This window comes from Neolamprologus multifasciatus, chromosome 9, assembly GCF_963576455.1.
Source record: "Neolamprologus multifasciatus chromosome 9, fNeoMul1.2, whole genome shotgun sequence".
NCBI classification, from domain to species: Eukaryota; Metazoa; Chordata; class Actinopteri; order Cichliformes; family Cichlidae; genus Neolamprologus; species Neolamprologus multifasciatus.
Window position 1 is genome coordinate 33,126,526 of NC_140447.1, and position 15,000 is coordinate 33,141,525.

A 15,000-nucleotide genomic window follows, 5' to 3' on the forward strand; every position below is an offset into this window, starting at 1 on the left:
TTATCCCCAGGCACTCTGGGAAATGTAGTTATTTAACAGAGCAGGTTGTCCCAGCTGTGATGCGTTCGCTGACGTCACGTATCAGAGAGCTTCTGTCAGAGCGTCGGCGTGCTGCTGTTCAGACGATGAATAAAGCGTCCTGATGTTCTGATGCTCGAGTCTTCTTTTCTTCTCTGCTGCTTCCTGCTGAGCTTCACCCTCAGCCACGTCATTAGATTCAGGCTCAGGTGGGGTACAGGTGTGCCTGGTCTCAGTCCCTGTGGATTGAGACCAGGCACACCTGTACCCCACTCCAACATTCTTCATCATGCAAATGAAGTGCAGGCTTCATCAGAGCGCCCTGGAAACTCAGCGGCGTCCACAGTGGGCCTGATCCCAGGATCCTCTCTATCCAGCCAGGTGACAAAGACTGTGTGACGCCTTATTAAGTGTAGCAGCAACGCACTCTGGAAGCTAACAGCTCAAACCTAAACCAGAGGAATCCACTGCCATCGTCACGACACACACATGATCTAAAACACAGTCACAGCCGAGGAAAAAGCGCTGAACTCGAGGAGCAATCAAGCTAAATGTCATCACAGCGCACCTGAAAGTAACCATGGCAACAGCCACAATGATATCGATGTATTGTGGTGGGAACTGTCCACTGTTGCTGATGTCATGATGTTGGTGTTTTTATGCTGCGGCACGAAGACAAGCAGGCTTCACTGTTGTGACGACGCGGGAACGTTAAAGTGTCTGCTTATTTAAACAGCAGCAAGATCATTGGCTAATGTAGCCTAAAGCCCTGCAGGCTATTGGCTCATTCTGACCTGCTGATCCAACATCTGCTGGGAAACAGCTGATCTACTTTATTACTGTAAACTGGGCTGGATGGATGAAGGATGGATGAAGGATGGACGCTGCTATGAACTGATCAGTTTCTCTTTCGTTGGTTCGTGACCTCACAGATTGAGCAAACAGAAGCAGGTGAGAGTGGACAGGTAACCAAGGTCAGCAACCAATCAGAAAGCACACTGACTGATGATGAGTGCACATAACCAAGCAGTGTGTTACTCTGATATCAGATGTGGATCCTCAGCCTGCTCTTCAGCATTGTCTCTTTTAAATATCTCGTTCCACGTCCGTCTGGTTTCTGAGCAGTACTGACAAAATAAAATCAATCCGGCTGTTTCCCGCTCGCTGTTGTACTTCTACACGTTTCCTGTCAGACATTCCTGCAGTTGGTGCAGGTTGTGAGTTTGTTTCATCCTGATGTTCGTTTCAAATATCGCCCCAGTGTTTTTCAGCCTGAAAATAATGCTTCCAAGTCACCTGTGCATACCGACTACCAGCACGCTGGTGACAAACACAAAGGAATTCTGGGAATTGTTGTAGAATTTAAGTACAGACTACAACTGCTCTGTAGAACTGAGACGCAGCATGGCTTCACAAAAACACTGAGTGGTCTGCAAAGCTGTTGAATGCTACGCTCTGTAAAAATCCTGCGTGGCACAGACAGTTTTTACCGCCCGCCAAGAGGTGAGAGAAGGAGGGGGTCATTACCCTCACCGGGGTCAAGGGTGAAACCGCTGTGAGGCCCATGAGCCTGGATGTGGCTGTCACTGCAGCTCATCAGTGATGTGCTGAAGAGTCGTTCTTCCATCACACGTAATAATAATCACTGCAGCTCGTTTACTTGCTAATGCTAATCTGTTCCCCACAAACTAACCGCAGGTTCATCCACAAACAGCCCCGCCCTCTCAGCGTGACTTGCTCCACCCTCTGGACGTGGATCTGCCCCCCTCCCTGCAGATTACAGCGACTTCATCATCAACAGACGAGTTGACAGTAAAGATTAAAAAGTTTAAAACTGTAAAATGAAGTCTTATCAGTCCATCTATGGGACAGTCAGTGAGGACATTACCACCCAAACTGTCACACCAACAAACCATCAACTAAAAATACACAATAATACCTGTAAACAGGAAGTGTTACACACCTGTGTGTGGCAGGCTGCAGGCAGGATACGTCATCACATGGGTAAAAACGTTTGTATCAGAGCCTCACTGATGGTTCAGCTCATTTTTCCTCCACAGATGATCCATCAGTGTCCGTCTTACATTATAGAGCCATCATACAGTATTTATTCCTTTGTATTATTAGCATGTTTGTCATCATCTCCAGAGCAGGCAGCCAAACAAATGCATAAGTCCGTCTGAATAAGTCAATATGGAAGGGAGGAGGGGGCGTGTTTCAGAGCTACCTCCCAGCCAGGCTCAAACTCCAAGTGGTCGGCCAGAGCCTGCACCTGCCTCAGCACTGTCAGGTGCTGACATGCACATGAAGAGCAGCCACAGATGAGAAAAGAGTGGACAAATGTAACCAAACATGAGCTCATGGCCTTCACTGGATTGACTGTTCTTGCAGGAAGTGAGAAGAACTGGGATGTCCCAGTCAGCGTGTTTGTACAAGGCCACTGTGTCAATCCAAAGATTTGAAGATTCCCTGTTTCTTTGATGCCAAGAGGACCAGAGCCTGCCGACTGAAAACAGACCACGTGGCAGCTTTCCGCTACATGTGGGAGCTGTGTGATTGTGTTACAGAGGATGAACAACGTGTGGCGATCAGAGGGAGGACCCAGCAGAGCAAGTTTATAAATATATCATCTTCACCCAAATGAGAGAAAAGTCTTTAGTTTATTGCAAAGATGCATTGATTATATGGAAGAGTGGTGACACAAAAACTGCAATTTCTCAAAATGAATTAAAAAATAAATAAAAGTGCAAATGGCCTCATGTCACAAACATGTTTTATGAGGAATACCTGGAATATGAAAATATTACAACTGTTTGTTTTAAAGAGTTTGAAGAATAAAAACCGAGTTCATTGCAAAAACACAATAATTTTATTTGGGGCCAATTTTGACCCCAAATAAAATTATTTGGAGCAAATAAAATTACTCTGTGTCTGAATTAAACCGCTCATCAGGACAGATGACAGTCACTCTTATTTGATGCCAAACTGCATTATTTTAAACTCGTAGGTCATTTCCAGGATAAATCAGACTTCAGTGGTGGTAAAAACAGATGTTTAACATCAGGCAGTGAGGCCACACTGTGAGGAGCTCTTACAGACCATGGTGACAGAGGGACGTTTGTAGAATCAGCAGACACGTTTAACCGGAGGCACACACAAGTCCACTCTGCTTACTGGGTTTTAACTGATATTAGAAACCTTCGTGGAACAAGGTCTGGGAGCTTGTGGAGGCTGTATGAGCCAGCAGGGTTGTTGTTAGTTTGTGTGTGCAGGCCTTCCTGCTGCTCACACTGCAGCATGACTGCAGCTGATACTGTTCAGGCTCCACCTGCACACTCACAGCAAAGCAGATGTGTTACGGCGTAATGAAGTGATGCCTCTGCAGGTGCTTGCAGTCGACACATGCAAAGGAACGCTGTCCTCTGATGAGACCGATGACGAGACGTCATTACTGTAGGAAAATCCACACAGTGTGGGTCTGAGTGGGTCTGTGTGGACTGTGTGGGTCTGTGTGGGACTGAGTGGGTCTGTGTGATCCTGGTGATCCTAAATCCTGGAGCTTGTTCCTGGGAACGTCTTGAAAGTAAATATTAACTGTTGTGGCCATTTTTGTTGAATGTTTATAAAACACAATTTGTATCAATTTTTTTTTTTTTTTAAAGTTGTAAGAATATGCTGACCTAGTTTTGTTTGTAAATTTGTAATTCATTTTATTAGAAAAGTTTCTGGAAAGTGATTGGTTTATTGGCTCATGGACCCTCCCATTAATCAGGGGGTTAAGAGCACCTGGAGGGGTGTGGTGAGGATGGTTTTTGTTTGCCAAATGACTGATGGGACGACGGGAGGGTTAGAAAATGATTTTTTGACCACTTTTGAAGTTGTTAAAGCAAATTAAATTAACTTTAGTTTAATTTTAAGTTTTAAGAAGTTATTTGGTTGATTTTTGTTTATAATTTTGCACAAAATAAATGGCATATGATTTTTAAACAGTGGAGTCAGAAGTGCGTTTAAAAAACAGACCTCCCGTTGCCACCCACGGCCTTTTCTTGGACTTTTTTGGTGTTTGGAACATAAAAGGCCGTGACATTTAAGTCAAAAAATCATTTGACTCGCTTGGATGTCAACTTGGAAGCTGGGAAAAACTTGCAAGATTGGACTTGGAAGATTGGACTTGGAAGATTGGATCTTCGCAGAATGGACTGAAAAAATGACGCAAAGTTCGTGAGTAAATGTGATACTTTGTTTGGATGAGCCGAGACGCTGAGCTGCAACATGAAACATTTGTATTAAACAAGAGGAACAAGAAAGAGAGCTTTTTAATTTGATTAAAAAACGCAGAGCGAAACTTGGCGTTCTGACAAGAAAACGAAATGACATTAATGCTCTCATTGATGCTGGAGAATCAAAAGCTTCCATAGATGAACACTTGGAAACATTTAATGATTATTTGGGAGAGTTTATGGACTTACAGACTTCAGTTCAAAAATTGCTGAACGATGATAATCTCAAGAGTTGTACAAAAATGTGTTACACACAAGGATAAATCAGTATGAAGAACATGAAAGTAATTTGGGCTAAATGTGGAAGAAAAAATTTTCATTGCCATTTAATACTGTACATTGCTGATATATGTTTAGTTTTGCATTGTTACATAAAGATGCATGTTAGAGGGTTTTTGGGGGTATTGGCGCCTCTTGTAAGAATAATTGGATTGCAGATAGGGAGCAGGTGCTAACAAGAATTTATTCTTCTTCCTGCTCCTTCTCACCCATGGGTGCAGTGTCATATTAATGGGAAGGAGGTTCTGTATGTAGGAAAAGAAACGCTGTTGAACCATGTGTGAAATAAATAAAGAAATGAAAGGGAAACAGATCACAGCGATTGGTATGAACCTAAGCTGATTGGTTTTAAAGACTTTCTGCATGAAATCGACACTTGGATAAATGCAGACCCTGATCCACAAAAGGATGAAGTTGCAGCCTCTAATGTTGAATCAAAGGCAGCATCTCATGACAGTGACATTGCGCCGCATGATAGCGTCTCACAAGTAGCGCAAGAAACGAGCGACATGATTTCTGAACGAGTTGCTAAACCTGTCAGCAAGGGCTCTAGTAAAGCGCCCAGTAATGTTACTGTAGCCTTAAGTTTAAGGAGTAAAAGCTCGCGTCCAGCTTCAATGCCGCTGATGGAAGCTGAGTTGGAAAGAGCCGCTTTGAAAGCGGAGGCGGACGCACTGCAAGAAAAACATGCGCTCGAACTGGAAGAAGTTCAATTAAAAGCAAGAAAAGAAGCATTGGCTCTAAGAACTGAGTTGGTTATGGCAGATGCAAAAATGCAAATTTTCACCTCTGCTCAGGATCAGCAGAGCCTTGATTCCAGGGCTGAGGTTGAATCAGAAGCTCCTTCTGGAACATCTACTGAGTTCATACCTGCTGCTACCGCTCAAAAGGCTCCAAGAACAAAGAAAGCCCCTTTAGTTCATTCACCTTTGCCAATGCCTCTAGAGACACATGCACCTGCTAAGGTTAAACCAGATGGGGAAAACCCAAGGCCAATCTCTTCTCAGCTTGATGTCCGCAGCAGTGCCCTAACAGAGATCATGAGATTACTGAGATGCTTGTAAAACAACAGAGGTTGTCACTGCTTCCAGCAATAGAAATTCCTGTTTTTGGTGGGGATCCTTTGCATTTTAGATCCTTTCTTAAGGCGTTTGAGTAAGGAATAGAAACTAAGACTGATAACATGCAGGATAGGCTTTATTATTTAGAACAGTTTACCACAGGACAGCCCAGAGTTTTAGTGAGAAGCTGCATGCACATGAGTCCACAGACAGCTTATGTTGAGGCAAAAAAGCAGCTTGAGTGGAATTTTGGTAACAGAGCAAAGATAACATCTGCATTTATAGACAAGGCTCTTAACTGGTCAGTTTTAAAGTCTGATGATGCTTCAGCATTACGAGCTTACACATTCTTTCTAAGAAGCTGCTTCAACACAATGGATGAAGCTGGGTTTCTTGATGAGCTGGAAAATTCAACCAATATGAGGATTCTTGTTTGGAAGTTGCCTTTTAGACTTCGCGATAAATGGCGAATAATAGTTGTTGATATAACAGAAAAGTGCAATCGCAGAGCAAGATTTAAAGATCTTCTTGATTTTCTTGAAAAGCAAACAAGAGCTGCATTAGATCCTGTTTTTGGAGAGAGTCAAAACACAAAAGAAAAGATGGCTTCAAAACCATCAAAGGCACCGTTTAAAACTAAAAGCAGTAGCTTTGCTACTTCTGTTGCTGTAGTTTCAGAACAGAACAATGACAAACACAAACTAGACCGTATTCAAATAAGCCAGGAAGATAAAGGCTTGGATCAAACTCGGTGCTTGTTTTGTGACCAAAACCATTTTTTGGACGTATGTGACTCATTCAAACTAAAAGCCAACAAAGAAAAGGTGACATTCCTTAAGAGTAAAGGTTTATGCTTTGGTTGCTTACAGAGAGGCCACATGAGTAAAGCTTGTCCACATCGTTTGACGTGCCACACCTGTAATAAAAATCACCCTACTGTTCTCCACATACACTCAAAAGAACGGCAGTGGCAAGCAGCTGAAGCTGTCTGTAAAGAATCATCAGTCTCAAATGCTCTTGTTTCTTTGAACTTTGGTAGCCATACTGAGGCCGGGGCTAATGAATGTGCCTTGTCAGTTGTTCCAGTAAAAGTGAAGTTGGAAAATGGGACGAAGGTTGTTGAGACATGACTTTCTTGATCCCGGCAGCTCTGCAACTTTTTGCACCGAGGCGTTGATGATGCAGTTAAATGCATCTGGAAAGAAAGTGGAAATCATGTTAAAGACTATGGGTCAGGAAAGGCCAGTAAGTAGCTATAAACTTTTTGGTATGGAAGTAGCTGCTTTAAAACAGAATGAGTATGTGAGGTTGCCTGACGTGTACACTCAAAAGGCTATTCCTGTCACTAAAGAAAATATCCCTAAAGAACAAGACTTAAGAAAATGGCCTTACTTAAAAGATGTTGAGTTGACACCGATAAATGCTGGCATTGGGCTGCTTATTGGTGTGAATTCGCCCAAAGCGCTGGAACCTTGGAGAATCATTAACAGTGAGGGTAATGGACCCTATGCTGTGCTAACTCGTCTTGGTTGGGTTGTCAATGGGCCACTCAATCAGGGTAGTGACAAGGATGAGCATGATGCTAGTTTTGTCCAGGTAAACCACATTTCTATAAGTAGTTTAGAGGAAATGCTGGTTAAACAGTATAATCAAGATTTTGTGGAGAACCAGTGTAATGAGCGTGCAGAAATGTCTGTAGAAGATAAACAGTTCATGAACATAATGTCAGAGTCAGCTGTGCTTAAAGATGGTCATTATTACTTGAAATTACCCTTTCGTAAACCTGAAGTAAGAATGCCAAACAACAAGCGGGTGGCTCAGCAGAGGGCGCAATATCTGCTAAAACGGTTTCAGAAGGATCAGTTATTCTTTGAAGAATACAAAGAATTCATGCACAATGTTAGTATGGAGGGACATTCAGAAATTATACCACAAGAACAGTTGAAGCATGAGGAAGGAAAGGTGTGGTATACCTCATCATGGGGTCTACCACCCCTGCAAGAAAACACTGCGTGTTGTGTATGACTGTGCTTCAACATTTGCTGGAGCATCACTGAACAAAGAGCTATTACAAGGCCCAGATCTGGCTAGCACTTTATTAGGTGTGCTGATTCGCTTTCGGCAGGGTCCAATAGCGCTTATGACAGACATTAAAGGGATGTTTCATCAGGTCAGAGTAGCTGAGAAAACGTAAACTTTTTACGTTTTCTCTGGTGGCCCGATGGTGACATCACAAAACAGCTGGTGGAACATAGCATGTTAGTCCACATTTTTGGTGCAGTATCCTCCCCCAGCTGTGCCACCTATGCACTACTAAAGACTGCTGATGACAACCAACATCTGTACCCAGAGGAGGTTATACATACAATCAGGCACAGTTTTTATGTAGATGACTGTCTTAAATCTACCCAGTCTGTTGAGCAGGCCGTCTCACTTTATCAGCAGCTTACTGAGGTGTGTGCCAAGGGGGGATTTAAGCTCAATAAGTGGGTATGTAGTGATCGCTCTGTCCTCTGTCAGATCCCGGAGGAAAATAGAGCCACAGGTGTAAAGATGCTGGACCTTAGTCGGGACCAGCTCCCCACAGAAAGAGCCCTCGGTGTGCAGTGGGATATTGAACATGATGTTTTCACATTCAGTATTGTGAACAAGGACAAACCACTTACAAGACGTGGTATTCTGTCCAATGTCAGCTCCATTTACGACCCTTTGGGTTTCTTAGCTCCAGTCATTCTGCCTGCAAAACAAATTCTGCAACATCTATGTAAACTGAGGTTTGGCTGGGATGAGACAATACCAGCAGAAATGACACAAACTTGGCAAAAATGGGTTGAGGATTTAGTTCTTAACAAGTTTAGTATTAGTAGATGTGTCACACCCAAAGGATTTGGGGAGGTAGAAAGTGCACAGCGGCATCACTTTTGTGATGCCAGTGAAACTGGGTATGGTGCTGTATCATATCTTAGGCTATCTAATAGCAAGCAGGAAGTGTGTGTTTCCTTTATTATTGGTAAAGCAAAGGTGGCGCCGTTAAAACAAGTCGCCATCCCATGTCTTGAGCTGGCTGCTGCAGTTTTAGCTGTGCGCTTGGACAAAATGCTGTCAGTTGAACTTAAGCTTAATCTGAGTGAATCAGTCTTTTGGTCTGACAGCACAACTGTGCTGCAGTACATTGCAAACACAACCACACGGTTCAAAACATATGTAGCTAACAGAGTTTCCATCATTCATGCTTTGACAAAAGTTGAGCAGTGGAGGTACATTAGTTCAAAGCTGAATCCAGCTGATGCAGCCTCTCGAGGAATGACGGTTGGCTGTTTCCTGAAAACTTCCACCTGGATCAGTGGTCCAGAATTTCTCAGTAAACCTGTTGTTCACTGGCCAGTAGGCAAAAATCATGTATCTGTCCATTTGGAAGCTGACCCAGAAATAAAAGGGGAGGGCCTGATGTGTGCAGATGTGCTGAAAGAAGATGTGTGTCCCACTACTAAGCTGCTGATGTACTTCTCCAGCTGGACAAAATTAAAAAGGTGTGTGGCATGTATCCTGAAAGTAAAAGAAAGACTTAAACTGCAAACAACGCTGGACACGCACTGTGAAAAGCAAATATGTGCTAAAGAAGATGGGAACACTCTGCTCAAAGCTGATGATTTGTCCAAGGCTGAGGAGGCTATAGTGAGTTTTGTGCAGAGAAAACATTATGCTGATGAAATGACTGCCCTAAACTCCGGCACTGTAAGGAAGTCAAGTCATCTGTATAAGCTTGATCCTGTACTTACTAATGGTGTCCTGAGAGTGGGTGGAAGACTGAGCAAAGCAGATTTACCCGAGGAAACAAAACATCCTGCAATTTTGCCAAAAGAAAGCCATGTTTCAAAGCTTATTCTTCAACATATTCATGAAAAGGTTGGTCACAGAGGAAGAAATCACATGCTTTCAACCCTTCGCCGTCAATACTGGATCCCTCATGCTAATTCAGCAGCTAGAAAAATAATCAAAGACTGTATAATGTGTCAAAGACAACGGCAAATGCCAGGTGAGCAGAAAATGTCTGATCTTCCTATTGATAGAATCTCAGCTGATCTTCCACCATTTACTTATGTTGGTGTTGATTATTTTGGACCAATAGAAGTAAAGAGAGGCAGGAGTCTTGTTAAGAGGTATGGCGTTCTTTTCACATGCCTAACCTGTCGTGCAGTTCACCTGGAGGTGGCACATTCTCTTGATACAGGTTCCTGCATTAATGCCATCAGGAGATTCATCTGCCGCAGAGGACAGGTTAAAGAAATCCGGTCAGACAATGGAACCAACTTTGTCAGCTCAAATCGTGAGTTAAAACAAGCTATGTTAGAGCTAAACCAAAGTAAAATCCAAAAAGGTTTAGCACAGGATGGCATAAAGTGGACCTTTAACCCGCCTTATGGGGCCCATCATGGTGGAGTATGGGAGCGCTTGGTGCAAGAAATAAAGAGAATATTATGCTCTATCACAAACCAGCACTTTTGTGATAGAGCAAACCTTGGACTTTTTTGGTGTTTGGAACATAAAAGGCCGTGACATTAACCAATCAGCTGGAGTCTGATCTGTAGTTTCCTGTTAGCATGTAAAGCTTAGACTGAACAATATAATCTACTTTACAGACGCTGACTTTGTTCTGATGAGCTGCCAACCACAGTCAAAGACACGTGTGGGCACTGAGACGAGGATCTTACGTTTGCAAGATTTCTTGCAGTATCAGGTACTATATAGTATCAGCTGTATATACCTGTAGTACTGTATATACAGTATTTTACATGCAGAGCACCTCGAAGCGTCCTTAGATATTAATTTAAAACATTCTCGTACAGACTGGTTTTTATTTTGATCACAAACAGCTTCAAACATCACAGATGGAAACAGGCTGGTGTCCTGCACGTGCTCCAGGGATGACTGGACAATCCATGTTCACATCCTTCCTGATGAAACAGACCTTTCAAAATAAATGTTTGACTACAACTGTAAGGAGATCTCTGGTTCTGTGAGAGCACCTGAACACTTACAGAGTTTAGAACAGGGGTGGGCAACTCCAGGCCTCGAGGGCCGGTGTCCCTGCAGGTTTAAGACGTCCTTGAACCAACACAGCTGATTTAAAGGCTAAATTAGCTCCTCACCATGTCCTGAAGTTCTCCAGAGGCCTGGTAACAAACTAATCATGTGATTCAGGTGTGTTGACCCAAGATGAGATCTAAAACCTGCAGGACACCAGCCCTCGGGGCCTGGAGTTGCCCACCCCTGGGTTAGAACCATGATGGGTGCAGCAGCCATGTTGGTGTCCGAGGTTCTCTCTGATGTGGAAACTAAAGGAGTAAAGATGTTGGTGAACATTAGCTGATGTTTGTCGCTGCTTCATGAAAACAACAAGTGTTGTAACTTTATTGCAGTTTATTGTTTGATAACAGCATTTTGGTTATTTTGTAAGCGATTTAAGTATTAGCCACATGTTTAGTGAGAGCAATTAATTATAGATTTAATTTTCTGCTTAAAGGGAGCATTTAACAGGTATTTTCATTAAACTGCATTTCCCAGAATCCTTTGTGCTAGACGAAAGTTACTCTGGGTTTAGCTAGCAAAGAAAGTTTTCAGGAAGCCATTATATGTTGCTCTGATGTCGAGAAGTTTATTTGTTGTACATTCCCCTTTTTGAAGCCTCATATAAAGACTATCGTTTCTACAACTGATGTCCGATCCTTTTTTTTGGCTAAGTGGATTCACCACAACAACAAGAGCTGTTCAGCAGGATCATCGTTCCACTGTACCCTGAAGTATAAGATCTTACACGATTCACTGCACCATAATCCTGTAAGGTGAACACTGTGGATCCAGACTAAAGCTTGGACTACGGTGATCCACTCCAGCTCCCCCATCAGTCCTGCCTGAAGGTTACAACATCTCTGTTTTACAGTTGATTCAAAGGAAATCTTTAGTTCCAGGAGCCCAAAGAATGGCAGCTGATCACCAAGTAAAGTACTGGTCACATCAACACTGCATGGTTACAGTACTCTGTGTAGTTGTTAATAGTTCCACATGTTTTGGTTAAACTCTGTGTAGCATCGAACACTGAGAGAAGCTAAGCTTTGTCTAACTGTAATCTGAATGTTTTAGCAAAGTAATGCAGTATTTAACGCAGTATTTAACGCAGTATTTTGGTCCATGTTAGGTGTGACTGTTGGTTTGACGCCTGTTGCCCAGGTCACGTTCTCGAGGATCCATTGTTCTCTGCAGCCCCTCCAGCTTCCTCATCCTGTGGGCTGTGCTGTGTGCAGCAGAGCTCTCTCCCAGTCACTGCCACAAACACAGACTATTCATTCATCCAGAACAGGTGAAGTGATGTGTAAGCGTTCTTTACGTTAAATACAACCTTCGTTTTCATTTTATTCTAACAGTAATTTAGATCAGTGCTAACTGAAAACCAAGAGTGTATAAAACCACCAGGAGCATCTCCAGATGTGCTGACATACTGTGGGGATTATAGGGAACCTCGAGTTGTCCTCGTCCAGCTGCTCGTCCCAACAGCAGAGACCTGTCGTTAGTCCGTCCTCCGACATGCGGTCCAGACCTGCTCGGAGTCCAGCGGACGCCAAAGACATGAATGACATCAGGCCGTCCTCCCGCAGTGAGTGAAGGACATCCCGGTACGCGTTACTGTAATCCAGACATTGCACCAAAGTCCTCCTACTTTGTAAATGCATCTGAATTTATTTTGGATTTCAGGTATTTTATGTTCAGTATCAGATCTAACCACGCAGTCAGATAATAATCTACGAACGACTGAGCTCTGAAGGTGGCAGAGAGGAAACTCGCTCTCCCTGTTCCTCAAACATGATCTGCGCTGACCCAACGACACATCTGTGCAGAACACTGACGAGAACGACCTCGGCGAAGATCAGAACGCAGTTTTTGCTCTGTTAGTTTCAGCATCAAAGATCTGCAGTGACAACCAGACGTGTGGCCTCGAGTCACATGACTTGGTGTCATTAAGTTTAGACTTCACTTGGACTTTTAAACCAATGACTCGGGCTTGAACCTGACTGGATATTTTACCCCAAATCTAAAATGTAACACACATATCACATAAAGTGCGCAGTGTTAGTTCATTTCATTCTTACCACACTGCGTACGTATGTGTGCGTCAGCTGTATCACAGCCAATCAGATGAACCAGATTTTTTTTAAAAATAACACAAAACAAACAAACGGTCAGGCCAAAAATGCTCCTGAGATTCGTTTCTTTCAGGTACATAAACTATGAAGTCAACAAAAAACCAAATGCAATATGCAAAACACAGACTCAGACTGTGTCTGTGTGTGTGTGTGTGTGTCACTCACACATGGACACACAAACAGAGAGCAGACGAGACTAATCACGCTGCAGTAAATTTACTGCGATGGTTGTTTGCTCTGTACAGTCGCCCGTCTGAACAGGAAGTTCTGGTTTTTCATTGAATGTTTATTCTGTGACTCTTCTTGCAGCTGAGCTGTACATTACTGAGCTGCGATTTCAGGATCACTTTGTGTATATTAAGTTCCTCAGGTGTTGAGATGAACGCAGATTTAAAAAAGAACACATCTGTTATTGACATTTAACATATAACTGCAACATTGTTTAAAAAAAGACTTGAACGGACTTGAAATTCAAAGATTCGGACTCGACTCTGACTTGAGGATAAAGACTTGAGACTTGGTCCCACCTCTGGAGCAACACATGGAAGATTAAAGATCTGGTTTCAGCTCATGTGCAGTTTTCAGTTGGTAATAAAAACGGCCCTTCAGTTCAAGCTTGTTGCAAAGAACTGATATAAATGATAAAACAGTTACAAACTGCTGAATAATTGATGTTCATAAAAAATGAGCTCATTCCAAAGCTACCAAACACTGAGGATGAAACAGGTAAACCTCCATCTTCTCGGAGCAGCCCTCCACTCCACCAACGTCACAACGCTGCAGCTGTTTGAGGCCTGAAACTGAACATGTGTTTAGAGGACTTGTTGTCAAAGGAGCTTGCAAAGAAAAGCGTCTGGACTTCTTTAAGTTACTTGAAGACGTTTCACCTTCATCTGAGAAGCTTCTTCAGTTCTAAGGTCAAATGGTGGAGAGTCCCAGATATAAACCTAGTGGGAGTTTCCCCCCACAGAGGGACAAAAGGACCCCTGATGATCCTCTAATCGCCTGAGCCAAGGTGTGAAACTGGGTGTGGGTCCTAATCAGCCAGAGTTTCGGGTGAGCTCATTGTGAAACCTGGCCCCACCTTATCATGTGATTTCCTGAGGTCAGATGTCCCAGGATGTGAGTGGGCGTTAAGGCGTCTGGGGAGGGAACTCAAAACTGGATTATAGATGGCAGAGAGTTGGTGTCGTAAACCACCGCCTCTGTTCAAAGATGGTCGCTCACTGTGGACATAGATGCTTCTTTCACTCCTCTTTCAAACCATCTGTCCTCTCTGTCCAACATGTGAACGTTGGCATCCTCAAAGAGTGACCTTTGACCTTTAGATGCAGATGGACAGCTGAGTCTTGTCCTGTGGAGGTGGCTCTTCTGTGTTGTGCCATGCGCTTGTGAAGTGGCTGTTTGGTCTCTCCAATGTAGAGGTCTGGGCATTCCTCGCTGCTGTACAGCAAACACCACATTGTTAAGTCTGTGTTTTGGCGTTTTGTCTTTCGGGTGAACCAGTTTGTGTCTGAGTGTGTTGCTGGGTCTGAAGTACACCGGGATAACATGCTTGGAGAAAACCCTCCTGAGTTTCTCTGATACACCAGCTAGCCGGTGTGAGCGTAGACCCAGGCTGTGCTGTGCAGTCCGCATGGATGAGTGAAGCCAGCAGGGAGGCGTGTCTGTGCTCCTCTCCTGCTGTGGAGGAGCTGCTCGGGGTTTGTTTCTGCTTCATCGCTGTGTGGTCATGTGACCAGCTGAGCAGGTGTTTGATATAATCAGTGACTGTTATCACGACTTTATGTTTGCATGTGTAGTTTCCTGCTGAGGTGGATAAACATGATGCTATGCCGTCCGACAGGTCTGCTGTGATTTCCACAGAAAGACCTCCCCCGGTGTCAGGTTACGCTCACTTCTTTGGAAGCTGAAATCAAAGTTCAGAGACAAACTCAGTGTGAATGCATCACAGCTCCTCACAACTGCAAGAGCAGCAGCCCTGAAGAACACATCTGTTATTGACATTTAACATATAACTGCAACATTGTTTAAAAAAAGACTTGAACGGGCTTGAAATTCAAAGATTCGGACTCGACTCTGACTTGAGGATAAAGACTTGAGACTTGGTCCCACCTCTGGAGCAACACATGGAAGATTAAAGATCTGGTTTCAGCTCATGTG

General features: G+C 43.5%; 1 protein-coding gene across 6 annotated transcripts in view; it reads left to right on the top strand.

The window, feature by feature from the left end:
• Nucleotides 1-14,255, top strand: part of LOC146511969 (5'-AMP-activated protein kinase subunit gamma-2-like) — a 34,753-nt gene extending 20,498 nt beyond the window's left edge. For all 6 annotated transcript variants that reach the window (XM_085171695.1, XM_085171690.1, XM_085171693.1 and 3 more), the window contains one exon: nt 1-14,255. This exon is cut by the window's left edge and continues 1,285 nt beyond it. The gene's annotated coding sequence lies outside the window, so the exon portion shown is untranslated.
• Nucleotides 14,256-15,000: the final 745 nt, after the last annotated feature.